Source organism: Mirounga angustirostris, unplaced genomic scaffold (genome assembly GCF_029215605.1).
Source record: "Mirounga angustirostris isolate CCGP_5_RB_7025 unplaced genomic scaffold, mMirAng1.0.hap1 SCAF_5, whole genome shotgun sequence".
Classification (NCBI taxonomy): domain Eukaryota; kingdom Metazoa; phylum Chordata; class Mammalia; order Carnivora; family Phocidae; genus Mirounga; species Mirounga angustirostris.
Genome location: NW_026991713.1, coordinates 65,029,250 through 65,042,293, shown reverse-complemented (window position 1 = coordinate 65,042,293; position 13,044 = coordinate 65,029,250). Strand labels below are relative to the sequence as shown.

The window sequence follows — 13,044 nt, the reverse complement described above, 5'->3', positions numbered from 1 at the left end:
TCCACTGGCCATCTTCCTTTTCCTTGTTTTTCTCTGACACCCAGGGGCAAAAATGGAACAGATTTGCTCCACAGAGTACCTTTCAGGGCGGCTGCAGGGCTCAGGAGGAGTTAACACCCGGGTCTGCAGAGGAACCACCTCCCTCCCTCGTCAGCTGTCTGCAGCCCTCGGCCCCGGGCCTGCCCCACCTCCCCACCTGGGCCTCGGCACCAGGGGACAGAATTGCCACTGCTTTTACTCCACACGCTTCCGCAGCAGCAAACATCCCTGGGAAAGGCGCCCGATGGGGCGGCTGGGAGCCTGCACTCAGTTGAAGGAGCTGTGAGGGAGCCCTCACTCCCGCTGGTGGGGCAGGCCGCCCTCTGTCAGCTGCTGCTAGTCAGGTAGGGATGGGCAGCGTTCTAGGGGAAGAGGCAGGGGCCTGGGGCCCATGTCTGCTCCCTGGGGCGGGGACAGGGGGCGGCCCCTCCACCCACCGCTTCCCCTACACGCCCCCCCACACACACACCTTACTTTTGCCAGAGCTCCCCCTGACCTGAAAAACAACTCTGCAGCCAGGCTCTTCAGTAGCCCAGGATTGAAGTTTAACAGAGACAAAAATAATTCCTTGGAGTGAGCTATTTTCTGCCCAGCTTTGGGAACAATAGCTCAAGGTGGCAGGCAGTGGGGGCAGCCTTGGGGAGGAAGCTGGCCACGGGCCACCCACTGGGTTAGGGCTTTCTCCATGCCCCCTCCACACTCCCCCTGGAGTGGGATTTTCAGGGAGGGGGGACCTTAGGTGGGTAAACCCCAGGTGAGGAGGGAGGGCGGCAGGGAAGGGCAGGCCTGTGGGAACCCGGTGCCGCCTGCATGCTGGGTTTCAATGCTCCATGGCTACTCCTCTCTGATGGAATGGAAGGAAGAAGAAAGAGAAAACACTGCTCATTTACCAAGCCTGGGAAAGGAGCTTCTCCACCCATCTGCCTATCTCATAGCACTGCTGTATCAGCAGAGATAAATTATTTAAAGTGTTTTAGGAGCACCTGGGTGGCTCAGTCGGTTAAGCGTCTGCCTTCGGCTCAGCTCATGATCCCAGGGTCCTGGGGTTGAGCCCCAGGTTGGGCTCCCTGCTCAGCGGGGAGCCTGCTTCTCCCTCTCCCTCTGCCTGCCTCTCTGTCTACTTGTGTTCTCTCTCTCTGTCAAATAAATAAATAAAATCTAAAAATAAAGTGTTTTATACAAATTGCGATACTCCATAAAAATGTTACTAATGTACAATTATTTCCTCCAGGTTTTAAAAGGAGGACAAAATTCAGGTGTGAAAGTCCAAGGCTGTGAGAGTATGTTGGAGTAATGCTGGGATCACCCTGTCCGGCAGCCCGAGCTCCTCACAGCCGGGAGAGCCCAAACTGCAGCGTACCCGTCATTCACTGCCACCCAAGCCCAAGCCCCAAGTCCCACTTTCCTTCCTTCCTTCCTTCTTTCCTCCCTCCCTCCCTTCTCTCCTTCCCTCCTTCCTTCCTTCCTACCTTTCTTTCTTCCTTTCTTTCTTTTTCTTTTTCTTTCTTCCTTCCTTCCTTCCTTCCTTCCTTCCTTCCTTCCTTCCTTCCTTCCTTCCTTCCTTCCTTCCTTTTTTCCTAGAGACCCTTTGCTTGACTATTAGTTTCTTTTTGATTTCTCTACACAGAATTTTCCTTCTAACACCTAGGGGAAAATATCTGCCGGGGATACAGGGTCGGTGGGGGGGAGGGGATTCACTCATGGACTATAATCAGCCTGATTTCACGATAACTCTCCAGAAAGAAACACTTGGCCCCTATAAAGTCTTATGGCGTGTTGCACAGTGGGCCCCTGGAGAGCCATTATGCCTTTAGTGAGGAGTTCGGTATCCACAAGGGCCTTCCTGGTCCCACTCCATCTAACAGTCACGTGTTCAAAAAAAGAAACTCCCAGAACACACGCCGGAGGCCCACAGGCTAAACCTGGCCACGAGTGGGGCCTGTGTGCCCCCACCACCATCACCACTGGTCATCATAAATTTTTAAATTAGTTGTCAATGTTTCTGAAAAATAGAGAGATTTCACTTTGGGATGTCCAGCTTCCTGTTAAAAAAATGGGATAATCTGGCCACGCTGGGCTGCAGTCCCCGTGGCAACCCTGCTGGCCTGAGGTGGAGCTACCCCTCCAGACCAGGCTGCGCCCTCCATCCCACCGGCCCCGGGTTTGCAGCCCTCCAGCCTCACAGGTGAGAGAACAGGCTGTGCACGCAGCTGCAGGAGCGCAAACCCTGCCTCCACCCCTCCCCCAGCTCCCCCCAGCTGCATCCCAGAACCACTGGCCAGAGCTCTCTAAGCTCCCGTTCCCTCGCCTGCAAAAGGAGAAAAAGAACAATACCTACCTCATTGGTCTGTGAGACTCCATGAGATAATGCATGTCAAGGACTCAGCACAGCGCCTGGTAGCAGGACCTGCTCAGGGAATGCTAGTGCTTGTTCTTATCAGGATTGCTTCGGGAACTGGGGACAAGTCCTCTGAGCTACAGCCCAGCTTTTCGTATAATGTTTTAGTCACACGAAGCACTTGCCCTTCAACTCTCTTCTCTAGCTCAGGGGACCCAGGCTACCTAGAAACATATTTCCATCCAATAAACAGTGACTGAGCATAGCTGTGATGAGCTAGGTGTTGTGTGGAGTCGGGACACTTCCAAGATGGGCTCCAGCCCTGTTCTCAGGGGCTGGCAACACAGCGGGGACATGGACCATTGAACAGACAGGCTCAGCCCTGTCAGGTGCAATTGAGCACAGAGCTTCCACACACCCCCACTCGGCCCTGCCCCAACCAGCCAGGAGCTTGGCTTTCAAGAAGGAACCAGGGGTGCCCCTGACTCTCCTTCTCCTTCCAAGTTCCAAAACCTTCCAGAACTTTACTAAAAGACACTAAATGGCAAATTAGCTCCACTTCCCCTCCGGGTTCTCAGGCTCCACACTTGAGTTCTTCCGCGGCACACTGGTTAACAGAATTTCATCTCAACAAAGCTGTTCAGATCTCTGATGGAGTTCATTATAATGGAATTTTACCTGAGGCTGTCATCCCCCACTTCTTAACATCATGGCACCCAAGATGTTGGTGTGCTTGCCAAATAGGCTGGGCAGAGGTACCTTCCTGCCCCTGGCAGAAGTCCGGAAAGTCAGAGTTGTTTGGAACAAAGAACTCTGCCCTGAAGGTGTTTTCCTGCATCATCCTGGCCAGCCTGGAACCGTCCCATTCACCCTCCACTGGCACCACCTACTGCCTCTTTACCAGCCCTCCTCAGAAAGGAAGGGGAAAGAGAAGACAGAGTTGAACAACCAGGACACCACGCAGGGCAAATCGTGGGCAGGTGAAGCAGGGGCAGACGTTCTGGACTTCAGATCTGAGTTTAAGTTCTGGTTCTGACTTAGGAAAGAAATTTAACCTCTTAACTTCTTCTTTTTTTTTTAAATGTATTTATTTATTTTAGAGAGAGAAGAGAGCAGGGGAAAGGGGCAGAGGGAGAGGGAAAGAGAAACTTAAGCAGACTCTACACTTGAGCATGGTGCACGACCCGGGGCTCAATCTCACAACACTGCGATCATGACCTGAGCTGAAACCAAGAACTGGACACTTAACCGACTGTGCCACCCAGGTGCCCCCCAACTCAACTTCTTTGAACGTCAGTTTCCTCTTCTGTAAAATGGGGATAACAATATTACCTACCCCATAGGATTATTGAAGGGCATACATGAGAAAATGCATGAAAAAATTTAACACGCTGCCTGGAATGTGTAAGTTATAATAGCCCTTGGTTTATTACGATTGTCAGCTTTTATCTGATATGTTAGCCTCACAGAGGTCAAAGGTTGGTGTAAAGAGAGACAATGGGGCAGAGTGGGGTGGGAGGTGCTTGAAGACTAGGTGGGGCTCTACCACGGAGCCCAGCGTGGGCCTAGTGACCAAGCTGAGGCCCAGGGCAGAGGCACTCGCCTGCCTCTGGAGCTGACAGGCACAGACTAGATGGGTAATTACAGGATTGCGGCCTGGGGTGGCCCATGCAACTGCCCAGCCGGCCACATTCTTTTGTGGGTGGCTGGGTGAGTGGGCAGCTGGCTGTTGATGTGACTGCCAGGACACAGGGTCTATCTAACACCTATTCAACCTAGCACCTCCAGGCAGAGTGTTCAACCTTGGAAGGGAAAAGGATTCTCTGTGGGCATTCTGCTCCTTTCCCCAGGGCACCTCCTCTGTTCTCTCCACCCCAACTCTCAAGTACCCCAAGACCCCGCTCCTCAGATTGGACAAGTCAGAGGGTCAAAGATCAAGGCCAGACTCTGAACAATTAGTCTTCGGTTTACCTCACCTGGAGCCTTCAAAAGTTCAAAAAGCCCTGGACAGATGTGAATCCCATCTCTGCCCCCAGTGCCCTGAACTCTGATTAGCTAATAAGCACAGAGTTCTGAGATTTCCATGCCCTTTTCTCAAAATCACTGCCCAGGAAAAATCTACCATCCCAACACCCTTGGCAAAATGCAATTCAGTGGGTATTACTTGGTCACCTAGTATGTGCTCAGCACTGTCACCAGGCTCTTGGTTGAACCGAACAGAATGCCAAGTTTGGGATAGGTGTGGAGCCGTGGGATCCCCCCCTCACTGTTGCTGGGAGCCCAGCAAGGAAGGCTTCAACCGCACGCGGAGACCCTGCACAGCGCCCGCAGAGTTAGGCTGGGGCCGCCTGCAAACGACACATCGGACGGGTGTACACAAAAGCCAGTCGAGGATGATTCAATTACGAGAGCCGAAAGCGCAACTTCTTCATTTTAGAAATGACGTCTATATCAGGTGTTGAAAAGGATGGGGAACAACGGGAAATTTTATCCCCTGCTGAAGTGAGTGCTTTCTGGAACCAGCACCGTGGAAAAGGGTTGGGTAGCGTAGAGCAATGCCCAACCGAATTCCCTGTGCCCCAGCAGCTTTACCCCCAGGCCGGGCCCCGGAAAAACACCTACGCACACCAGGAGACAAGCATGCCATACTCCGGGCAGTGTCACCATGCTAACTCCAAACTGGAAACAACCCAAACGTCCATCACCATGAGGGATGATGTACAAATTGCAGCACATCCTTATCGTGCACACCACGCTGAGTGAAGACTAGTGAACTACCTCTGGCTGCGTCAACACGGACCGATCTCAGAAACGTGACATGGAGTAGAAGACCTACATTGCAGAGAGCATGCGTGTGGGTAAGCTCCAAAGACACGCGAAGGTAAACAAATACATTGTTTGGCAAAGCTCACGTAGATGATAACTTAAAAAGAAAAGGAAGGAAATAACTAACTAACATTCAAAATATTAGCAGGGTGGGGAGGGAGGAAGGGGATGCAAATGGGAAGAGGAACGGGAGCTTTTAAGGTGTTACCAATGTTCCATCCCGAATTTAGGTGATGTGTACGGGATATATATAATACATATATATTATATTATTCTTTAATCTATACATAAGCATATTGTGCGTATGATATATTTCACCGTTAACAAAATAAAAAGAATGGAAGAATCTGAGTCCCAGAGAAGCTAAATAACTTTCCCAAGCTCAACAGCTAACAAATGGCAGAAAGAGAAATGTACCAAATCTGAGCGCAGCCTGCTACCAAGACGGCCGTTCTTGGATTCTAAAGGGACCTCTCGCAATAAAGAGTTTCTGGTCTAGTCAATTTGAGAACAATTGCCAGAGTCTTTACTTTTCTTTTCTTTTTTTTTTTAAAGATTTTATTTATTTATTTGACAGAGAGATAGACAGAAGAGCATAAGCAGAGGGAGTGGCCGAGGGAGAGGGAGAAGCAGGCTCTGCACTGAGCAGGGAGCCCGATGCGGGACTCGATCCCAGGACCCTGAGATCATGACCTGAGCCGAAGGCAGACGCTCAACCATCTGAGCCACCCAGGCGCCCCCAGAGTCTTTACTTTTCACTGTTAAATTCCCAGCATCCTGAATAGTGCCTGTCACACAGTAGGCCCTCAAGGCATATCTACTGAATGACCATCTGTCTGCTCATGTTTTTGGAGGCCTTACTTCGTGCCAGACACTTCACTTATGTCACCTCTCGTCCTCACACACGCTCCATAAGGGAGTTATTCTTACCCCAGTTGACAGATAAGGAAACTGAGATTCGGAGAGATTAAGAGACCTGCCCAAGGTCACAAGCTAGAAAGTGACAAAGCCAGGATTTGAACCCAAGGGTGTCCAGCTCAAACCTCGTGTTCCTCCTATTCGGCGAGGCGCTAGCACAGCTTCTAACAGCGCTACCTAACGTTTCAGTCGTATGCCGAGGAACCCCGGAGGCCCCCGCTGAAGGGTGGGCTGAGCGCTTTCTCTTCCTTCTCCCTCCGTCTCTGGGCTCTGGCACTGAGAGTGGTTGGCCCCGGCCAGGCCCGGCACCGACAAGCAGGGCAGAGCAGTGGTCACGGGCTAATTCTGCAGCGTGGCAGGCTGCTGCATCACCTCCAGCCTCAGTTTCCCATACACATGCTGGAGGGGGTAACAGCAGTTTCCTCCAAGCGGAAGCTGTCAAGGTTAAAGGAGATAAGAAATTGCACAGTGCCTGGCAGAGGCTGTTAGATGCGGCTAGAGTCCATTTCTCCTTCCAGGTAGGCTCGCTTCAGGAGTGTTTCTGAAGGCGTGGCCAGGCGGGGGACGGGTGGACAGATGAGATTAGCTCCCGGTTGGCCAATGGGACAATGACCTTTCCTTGGTGCCCCTAGCACATAGTAGGTTATCAACAGAGTGGCTTGTGTGACATTGAGAGAGTGTTTGTTATTTGCCTTCTAGACCATTCAAATCTTATTTGATCCCATGCAATCTCTCTGCATGGAGCTCTCTCTCTCTCTCTTTCTCAGGTTCTTGTCTGCTGTTTTTACCCAAGTTAGGTGCCCAAGACTGCTGGAGAGGCTCTGAGGCCTGAGGGTGCTGGCAGAGGGAGCCTCCTTTGAGAGGCCACTGTCCCCAGAGTAACCTTTGGGCAAACTGAGCTTGCACCCAGGTCAACCTGTTCAAACCAGTTAGTAAATCTAATTCTGCCACTCACAAACATTTATTGCTGGCCTATTATGTACAAGGCATGGTGCTAAATGCCCTGTGGCTTCCCACGAATGCTGAAGTGGTAGGGTTCCGTGGAGGTTAAGACGGACCCAAGCGTGAGTCCTGACTGTCCCACTCCTCAGCTGTGGAGCCTCGGCACATTGCTCAACCTCACCAAGCCTCAGTTTTCCATTTGCAAAAGAAGCAAAACAGTGGTTCCTATCTCACAAGGTTGTGGCGGGTCTGGGAGGCCACGCACACAACGTACTTAGCACAGCCCCTGGTACTACTGAGCTCAGGGTTCAGCGAGTAGCTGTTCTTGGAGCTACAAATCCAGTGCCAGCAGGTGGCACACGCTGGATGTGTCGCCAGCAAAGCCTTGCGCCTCGTAGGTGCCCCATAGTGCCTGGAATGTCACACCTTGCACAACACCTCAAAGCTTCAACCTGTGGTCAGAAGGCCAGTGAGAGGCAGCAGCTTCCCAGGAACTGGCTTCTGGGTCCCGCCCAAGCTCCACTTGCCCGCTGGTGCCTCTGCCCACGCCCTGCTCGGGACCAGGACTCTCCCCTGCGCAGAATGGGGACTTTGTGTGGCATCTGGTTCTGGAAACACTGCTTGGCCTATTCCTTTGGCACAGGACCTGCAGGGCAGGTTTGCAAAAGCATGACACACGCTCAGACGCCCCTAGCACCTGCTGCTCCTGCTTCTTGCTTTTGCCATTTACTGACCAGCCGCCCCCCTCCTCCCCTTCCAGCCCAGGGCGCCTCTTCCCTTCGCTGGCCCCACAAGTTGCTTCAAAGGGTGGGACTTCCCGAGAGGTCTTCACCTGCCCTCTTCATTTGTTGATGAGGAGAACAGCTTCCTTCCTGCCAGAGTAGACGGTCCCTACACCTTACCGATGAGGCTCCACCCCCATGCCAGGCTCCCCAGTCACTCTCATGCTGGCCCCCTGAGGGCTCTCCAGGGAGCCCACCCTGAGCATCTGGACCACGAGAACCAAGAACGCAGAAGGGAGGGCAGTTTCTTTTCTACATGTCACCGCAGCAGGATGCAGTCGCTGCCACCAACGCCTAGAGCTTGGGTTGAGCAAGAATAGTCTGTCCCCGCCCTGGACCATTTCCCCAACAGTCAGACCAGAGGAGACAGTCAAACTCCAGTGTCCAGGAGGACTGACTCCATCCCCTGCTAAGCAGTTTTTCTCTGGCTCTGACCTCCACTCTGCTCACCAGTTCCCCAGAACCTGACTACAAGTGACCTGTGCCCTTTATCCACACGAGCAAGGTTTGACTACCTCCCCTTCTTGTTGTTTATCCGCTTGACAGCTGGACTTCCCTGTGGTATGGTGTGGCCCCCAGAGATCCGGGAAGCTGGACAGACAAAATGAAGAGGCTGCAGATATGGGGGAAGAGGGAAGAGGAAGCATGAGGCCCAGTCTTGGCTCCATTAAAAATCCCAATTCCCCTAGGGGCAGCTGAAGGGGAGTTGGCAGGCCTTCCTGTCCCCATCTGAGGTAGAGGTGGGGCAGGAAAACCAAAGGTGAAGCCAGTCATAAGCCAAGGGTGAAGGGAAGTCACACGAGCAAGTGGTAGGCTGGGTGGCGGGTAGTGGGAGAAGGCGGCTGCGGGTAGTGGGAGAAGGCGGCTGGGGGCAGTGCTGTCCTCAGGGAAGAGCCTGGAATTGGCTGATAATACCTGGGAATAAGGTGGGGTGTTGGGGCTGCCCTCAGAATTAAGCTACCCCATCTTCCCCTCATCATGAAGGACTTCCCCCACCTTCTCTTCCTTGTTAAACCCGCTCCCACCCATCTTCCCCTCACCATGTGACCTCCGCTGGGTTTGGAGAGTGACTAAATGTCCCAGTGAGGCCTTGACAGCTGCGGTGTGTGTCTGTTGTCCTGACTTATTAACAACACCCCTGTCACACTCAAAGTCTCCCAGTTTGGACAGTAAATTGTATGGCACTGTCCCTAGCCCACCCAGAGGGCACTGACACAGGACAGGATGAAGAGGGAATTAGAGAAAAGCATGGCTGGAAGCAAGGCCCTGTGGTCCAGAACGCCAGCCACGCTAGTTTCCGCCCAGCTAGATCCTGTCGGAACCGGACGGTAGTGGAGAGACAGCGAGGGCAGTGCCCCTCCTGGGGCTCACGCTGTCTCAGGGAAGAGGCCCGATTTGGTGGGTTCCGCTTCCTGTCACCCTCAGAGGGCCTAACACCAAGCTGGGTGCCTAAGAGGCTCTTAACCAAATCTTATCATTTCCTTGCTTCCCTCTACCTGCATCCACAACAGGCTCACAGTGGTGACAAACCAAAAGCCGGGGGCCTAGAACTCATCCTGTCCAGCAACAAACTGGGATGTCATCCGAGCTCAGACTTCCAGTGTTCCTGACTCTGGCCCTCCAGCTACCAGAACCCAACTGCTAGACAAAGACAACAGCAGGTTTCTAGCAGAGGTTCCAGAAGCAGATCTCGGCCAAGGTGGCCACTGCCTCCTAAGGATGTGAGGTGCAGAACTGAACAGCTGCAGCTCCCTCTCCTGCTTGGATAACTGCTTGGTCTGGCCCCTGAGCCCCAGGCCAAACATGGAAGACACTGGCTTCAGACACTGGCTACTTATTCTGAGAGTGGAGGGTGGGGGTCCAGGAGGTCCTCTTGGTGCTTGCTCTGGGACTTAATCCCAAAAGGAGATGAGTTCTGAGGTGGGATGGGGAAGAAGACTGAGAAACCACAAACACAAATAACCAGGGCACCCCAAACTGTACCAGACCTTCCACAATGTTTCTACAAATAGAGTGTGAGGGCCTTGACCAAGGTGCTGTGAGGGGTCAGGAAAGCTTCCTAACTCTCCTTCCCTCCTTCCTAATCTCACTCTCCTCTTTTCTTACCTTTTCCTCTTCCCTCCTTTCTTATTCTTTACCCTGGACAGGGTCCAAGTTGTGGCTAAAGAGGGACCAGCCAAACTGAAGCCATGGGACCCAGCAAGAGTACAGACTGTGAAGTCCCAGCATTTTGCAATCTGAGTCAGCCCCACAACACACCCTGGTTGTGGGCTCATGTCATATGGATCCAGAGAGGCCGCTGACAGGGGGGCAATGGACTCGGGTGTTCCTGTTTCTGCTCAAGGATCTGAACCACCCAAAACAAAAGCCAGAGAGAAATTTACAGTCTTACTACCTCCTGGTCCGGCTGCATACCATTCCAGAAAGATCCTCAATCCCCTCCAGCACTTGGACAGGGAAGGGACGAGGAAGGCCCCCAATACACAACACTTGAAGTTCACAGAGTTGAGGGCTCCAGTGTCCAGACTATCCATTTCCACCTCAACAAACCACCCCCGTTTCTGAGCTTGGCTTAAAACTTTCTTTGACAACACCATGGCTTCCCTAGTCCTAGAATCTTCCTGACTTCTTGGGCACACTGACCTTGTTAACAGAGATGGGCCACTAACAAGATCACTAGGCAGACATGGAATGAGAGGCTGGAAGTCTACAGGGTTGGGATGCACCTCCTGATCTTTGGAGAAGGATAAGAGATGTGGATTTACCGCAAATCCACAATCTCTTCACAGTCATACCATAGCGATCCCATAATCATGGCTGTGTTGGGTGTCCCCTTCACAGGAGTGGCCACCACTGGCCTTGAGGAAGACAGCCTTCCAGCAGGGAGCTGGAGTGGAGCTGACTCTGCCTAGGGGAGCTTCTGCAATGCTCAGAAAATGCCTGCCCAGTTGCTTGCCTGGGCTCTGGCCCCTCTGGCTGCAACTGAGCCCAGACAGGAGGCTGACTCACTCACCGCAGGGAGGAGGAGGAGGAAGAGGAGGAGGAGGAGGAGGAGGAGGAGATGCGGGAAGGGCCTCTGCTGGGAGACCCAGTGCTCTCCCAGCCCAGGCAGCCTGGGTCTCGGCCTCAGTGGTCCATGGGGGAGGGGGGGCAGTGTCCACTGCTCCCTCCCAGACCCCACGTTGTGCCCTCCTAGATACTTCTCCTGAATTCTCCCCCACCACTTACAGATGTGGGACCCCTCACTCCCCAAACAGAAACCACTCCTTGAGCCCCCTCCTCGATTCGATGCTTGCCCCTAATTCCATGGATAGGCTCTCCTGAAAAAATAAATCCAGTGCATTAGGGTTCAGTAGGTCTAAAATCATTGGTGGTTTAAAAAAGGAAAAGAAAAGAAAAGAAAAAAACACTCTACTTAAAAGATCCAACTCCACCATCGCAGGTGACCCTACATAGGTCCGAGAAGATGTTAAGGCTACACACACCCCACCTCCAGGAGACCTTAGCACCATCGACAGCCAATCTCCCTTTCCTCCACTCCATGCCAAGCTCCCCAACAGAGGAAGAAAACAAATGCTTCTTGTTGCCCAAGTGCGGAGCGCTGTGCTAGCAGAGAATTTGTGTGTTAAGCTGCCAGAGGAGGTCGTTGCTCCTCTCGCCAGCCTGGCACGAACTTTAGCTCTTCCTCAGACCTCAGTGTCCCGTCAGTGCCTCAGCCTCATGGCACGAGAGCCCAGGTAGCCAAGTTTGCCCCGGCGATTTAGACTCCCGTGCTTGCACCCGGGCACTCGGGGCCGGTACCCCCGACGCCCCTCCCCCGGGCCCAATCCCGATCGCGGGACCCCCTTCCCCGCCGCTCCCGGGTCCGCACCTGGTCCGGCGGGTGGGCACGCTGCTCCGCGCTCCCGGCGCCTCCGGCTCCGCGGCTGCCTTTTGACAAGCAGAGACAGCCCAGCACCTGGCCCCGCCCCTCCCAAGGACCCACCCCCGGACCCGCCCCTTCCCTTGGCCCGGCCCACAGGACCTGCCTCGCCGGGCGAGAGCGCCGGCGGCACCGCAACCATCTTGACTTGGAATCAACCACTGGGAGGCTCTGCCCGGGGTAGTCCTCCACGACTGCGGTGCACAGGGGAAGACATGCTTCTGGCCTCTGTGCGTTTTCGATGGTTATGGGTGTGCACCTCCACGCTGTGCCCGCGTTAATCTGTGATGCATTCGCCCGCCTCCCGCCGCCATGGTTCTACCCAGCCTGCTGCGGACGCCTCTTCCAGGTGCGTCACCTCCACCTGGGCTGACCCGATCGGGACTTCGTCTGCTGGGCTGGGGGCGACTGCCGCGGGCATCATCGGTTCTCTCTGCGCCCGTGGGAAATCCCGGGCGCCGCTCGCGGTCGCGTTACTTCTGCAGAGCGCCGGGGAGCTCAGCCCAACCCTGCACGCTAGGCTAGAAGAGCAAACGGAAAACGGGGCCCAAGTGGAGCCTGGAGCTGCGTCGTTGTCCCCTTCGAAGTCCCCTCGCCCGCGACCACGGCTGATCGCGTCGCGAACCTCATCCAAGCGAGTTTAGTCTCAGCTTTCCTGGGCGCTGGCCCCCGCCATCCGCCCCTTATGACACTGGTGTGAAGAGAAGAGAGGAGTTAGAGTGTATCATGAGATCTGGAATTGTAGGTAGATGGGGAAAATAACGCCATAGGAAATTTTGCCTAGAAATTACCCTGCTTCCCTGGCTATGTGCTAGGCACCCTTCTAGATGCTAGAGGAGAGATGAAAAAGATGTGGTCCCCTCCTTCTTAGAGCTCACTGTCCAGTGGGGGAATGTACAAACCAATAGTCACTACAACATAGTATTCTATAATGGAGATGCCACAAAGCCATCCAGCAGTTGGTGAGCTCCTTTGGGCAGGGGAGGAAACCATGGCTCAGAGGGACAAGCTGAACAGGTGGAAAATTGAGGCAGAGAGGTTAAGTGGCTTGCCCAACATGACACAGCTAGTCAATGAAGGACAGTACTAGAGCCCAGCCAGTCTGCTGGTACCATAGCCTCTGAACCATTTATGAAACAGTCATGCTAGACTGTATGAGATAACCAGCCCCTCTCAACCCCTCAATAAGTGGATCAAGAGAAATGGACCGAGGCTAAGCAGAACAACCTTCAAACAGCAAAATCTGTTAAGCACTGAAACAGTTCATGAAGAGAAAA

General features: G+C 53.6%; 1 protein-coding gene across 1 annotated transcript in view; it reads right to left on the bottom strand.

The window, feature by feature from the left end:
- The window catches only part of VDR (vitamin D receptor), a 56,147-nt gene extending 44,382 nt beyond the window's left edge, over window positions 1-11,765 (bottom strand). Inside the window, exon 1 of the mRNA XM_045873548.3 lies at window positions 11,717-11,765. The gene's annotated coding sequence lies outside the window, so the exon portion shown is untranslated. The remainder of the gene's footprint in view (window positions 1-11,716) is intronic.
- Window positions 11,766-13,044: the final 1,279 nt, after the last annotated feature.